The sequence below is a fragment of the Motacilla alba genome, chromosome 3 (genome assembly GCF_015832195.1).
Source record: "Motacilla alba alba isolate MOTALB_02 chromosome 3, Motacilla_alba_V1.0_pri, whole genome shotgun sequence".
Taxonomy (NCBI): Eukaryota; Metazoa; Chordata; class Aves; order Passeriformes; family Motacillidae; genus Motacilla; species Motacilla alba.
The window spans coordinates 84,836,870-84,841,130 of record NC_052018.1 but is presented as its reverse complement, the minus strand read 5'-3'; the positions used below and the strand labels follow the sequence as shown (position 1 = coordinate 84,841,130).

General features: G+C 40.7%; 1 pseudogene; it reads left to right on the top strand.

Moving 5' to 3' along the window:
• The first annotated feature begins 1,340 nt into the window (after positions 1-1,340).
• LOC119699122 lies at positions 1,341-2,186 on the top strand (annotated as a pseudogene).
• The last annotated feature ends 2,075 nt before the right edge of the window (positions 2,187-4,261 follow it).

Sequence of the window (4,261 nt, the reverse complement as noted above, 5' to 3'; positions counted from 1 at the left end):
GTAATGCCTACTGGGCTCCTATTAAAATTATGGGTTTAATGTGTTACCTCCACACAAATAACTGATAATACCAATGACTGATAGGACAGGCTGCTGATGGTATAACTCAGATGACCTCCCTTACATCCTTACAGCTTTCATCTCATCAGAAAGCTCTCAAAACACCACAGCCAGTTTGTTACAGAAAACATGCATCTCAGCTGCTTATTTGAAATTTTAATTAGAATGCAAAACAGATGTGATCCTTGCTACCTGCTATTTATTGGCTCTGGGCAATGATTTCTGTCCTCCAACAGCAACCTAAATACAAACTGTTTTATAAAGCCCAACCACGTCTGTAATTTATCTTTGGTTTCTTTTTTCTTCCTCTCTCTTGTGCCATTTCATATATAGCTTTTTTTTCCTTCTTTTTCCTGTTTAAGTGTATTTGTGTATAAAATATAGATATAATAAATAAAAACAGTGCATACACATTTATAGTTAACAACTCCAGCTACCACAAATCCTTCCCCAACATCTCAGCTATACTCTCCCCTCATCTCCATCCTGCCACTGAGTGCTGGAACCTGCACTTCACCCAGGATATTTTTAAGCAGCCTCTGCACCCAAACACATGGCTCAGCAATGTCTTTATTTATAAAGGTCTGTGTAGGTAGCAAAACTGTTGCAGATATGAATATGTGTATGAGATGAGTATGAAGACCCAGTTTGGAGATGACAGGAGAGACACCGTACAGCCACAGACTGATTCCTCACAACATGCTCCGTGGGCTGCAAATGGAACTTTAGACCTTATACCCTTTAATAGAAGTTGGACTCATCAAGTTAAGATGAACTCTTCAGGAGGTAGAACTCCCTCCTCCCTTGTCTTCAAATGCTCTTCTTCTCAGTCTTCTCTCTTCCAACCTTTTGGCTTCAGCAGTATTTGCTTCAACTCACTACTTTGATGGACCCAGCAGGCCACAGGCAAAGGGGATGTTTAAAGTATAGAGAATGTGAGCAGCACATTAGGAGGTGTTATGAGTCTAAGAATTGATCTGTACAACCTCATTCATTTTCAAGGGCTATTGGCATCAGTGAGATCACTTGCATGGTCCAAATATTCACCAGTGTTAGGGCTGCACATGCTAGGCCAGAAGAGAGACATCATTCTGCCCTTTTATTTGTTGCTAAAATTTCTAAAATTTCTCTGATCTAAACCAGTCCCACTCTGTAAAAATATTTGTCCTGATAAATAAAACTGTCACGTTTTATATTCTTATAGTATCAAACTGGTGCAGTCACTTCTGTGGGTTGACCCAGTTACTGATTTTTAAGACCATTCATTACTGTGCCCAGTCATGTTTAATATGTTTATTGATGACCTAGAGGAGGAGACCAAATGTTCCCTCAATAAATTTGTGGCTGACACCAAACTGAGTGGGAGTGTGGTTCTGCTGGAGTACAGGAGAGCTCTGTGGAGGGATCTGGATATGTCGGCCAAGACCAATGGTATGAAATTCAACAAGGCTGAGTGCTGGGTCCTGTAGTGAACCACATCTCCCCCTGCTACAGTCTGGGGGAAGAATGGCTGGAAAGCTGCCCAGCACAAAAGGACCTCAGGGTGCTGGCCAACAGTGGAGCAGTGACTGAACATGAGCCACCATGTGCTCAGGTGACCAAGAAGGCCATTGGCATCCTGGTTTTTATTAAAAAAAATAGTGTGGCCAGCAAGATCAGGGCAGAGATTGTCCCCCTTTACTTGGCACTGGTGAGGCCACACCTCGAGTGCTGCATTCAGTTCTCAGCCCTTCACTACAAGAAGGACTTTGAGGTGCTGGAGCATGTCCAGAGAAGAGGAATGGAGATGGTGAAGGGTCTCGAGCATAAGTCCTATGAGGAGCAGCTGAGGGAGCTGGGGCTGTTTAGCCTGGAGAAAAAGAGATGACCTTATCAGTATCTACAACTCCCTGAAAGGAGGCTGTAGCCAAGTGGGGATCAGCCTCTTCTCCCAGACAACCAGCAACAGGATGAGAGGACACAGCTTCAAGCTGCACCAGGGGACATTCAGGTTAGACATCAGGAGGAATTTCTTCACTGAAAGAGTTGTCAATCATTGCGACTGACTTCCCTGTGAGGTATTGGAGTCATCATCCTTGGAGGTGCTCAAGAAAGAACTGGACGTGCCACTTAGTGCTATGGTCTAGCTGACAAGATGATGATCAGTAAAAGATTGGACTCAGTCTCAGAGGCCTTTTCCAACCTAAATGGTTCTGTGACATCAACCTTATTCTTGTAACTTGCTCATGTGCCTCAATCTTAATATGTGACCTATGTAATCCTACCCTCAGTACAAAGTCTGTCTAGAATATTAATTTCTATACATTGCAGCTCTAGAAATGTGCATGCAATGTGAATGCAGATCAGTGATTTACAAGTGCCCAAACTCATCAAATGTATTTTTGATGACAGAGTAATTTACCATCTTTTTTTTTCTCAAAATAATTTAAAAAATATATGAGTTACCAACAGATTCAAGACAATATCCAGAAGTTATAACTATGGGAAAGAAAATAATCTTTGGTGTTCAACAAGCAAGTTCTTAGAGAATTCCAAAAATAAAGGGCAAGAAATTACTAAAGATTAGGCACTGCATGAATGAATAAAGCATAAAACAGTGGCATGTTGATAAGAATGGTTGAAACAGTAGTAAAAAGTAAAAGAAAGTTCCCACCGTTAAAAAAAGTGCAAGATAATTTTGATATGGAGAGCCCCAACTGACATTCAAGTTACAAGAAGAGCTTAATAAAATTTCTGCGCTGAAAAATTTGAAGAATTCTGAAACGTAGGCTGGATGGAGCAAGATTGGGCATGTATTGAACAGGACAGGGCAGGCTGAAGCTAGAAGGAGCATAGGACTGCATCCTGGATTCAGAGCACAGTTAGCCCAGACTTCTGTCTTCAACAGTGGTCACTAGTGGAAACCTAGGAAAAGCATGAACAAGATAAGCAAGTGTAGTAATTTCTACTCTAATACTTGTTCATGGATTTCTTGGGCATTTTGTGTTTTGTTTATGTAGCAACACCAATGAATATCTCCACCAAGTTCCTCTCCCATCTCTCATTGAGCCCATCTAAACTCCTTGTACCTGCAACATCCATTGGTAAGGAGTCCCATGGATCTGTTACATGGAGAAGCACTTACTCTTGGCATTGCACCAGCAGTATCCCCTGGCACATCTTCAGAGTACATTTATCAAGAAAGAGGAGACTTAATCTTCCACAGTCATCCAGAAATTCCTGAGTGAATGCTGTAAGAGATACAGATTGATTGTGATGAGACTACATAGCATAAGTCACAAATGTACACATTCATCTACGTAACAGTGCACAGCAGTAGCAACATTAACAATCCAAATAACTTAATGCTTTTATGACTAAAACACCTTTTTTTTCCTCACTTTTCTTTGACATTTGAAAAACTCGGCAAGCTATAAGGCCTGAAGCAAATTACCTTGTAATTGCACTGGGGCATCTTTGTTTGGTCTGTGGTTATCACAACCAAAACTGGCTGTCAAAAAACTCAATTTCCCCTGCTCAGTGAAATGCACTGCTCCGTTTCTGAGGGCAGTGATCTCAGCCAAGAGAAAACTAATTGCTACTAGCTGCCACCTGAGATAAGACGCATCTACATGTAACCCAGTATGTATCAAAATGTGCAAAGAAAGAGAGACACCACAGTAAACATAAAGTCATCAAATCTTATGAATCCTCTGTATCAACAAAATACAGAATTGATTCAGTGCCCTACCTTAGGCAACAGAATCTTAGACAAGTCAAACACACTGTGTGGCCATAACACAGCAAAAGTGATTGCTTGTCTTTTTACCCGAACTTCATAAATTTAGTTAGATGGTGAGAAAATGCAAACAGTTCTAGTAGAACCAGCACAGTCTGAAGAAGAAGACATTTCCAGTAAGCTACTTACAGACACAGCTGTTGGGCACTGTGACCATATGAAGGAGCCAGTTTATCCCAGCTATGACAAAATTGCCTAAAGTAGTAACATTTTGCAGCCATTAGTCTGAATTCCAGTAAACTTCTTCCTAATACCGGGGCTTTGGCACCATTTATTGAAGGTAAAACCACTTATAGTAATTGCGTTTCTCCCATCAATAAATTCAGGAGATACTGCTGGTGCAATTACTTACAGTAATTGCATTTCTCCCATCAATAAATTCAAATATATTTTATATTAACCAGTAATAGCAAAATATGATGA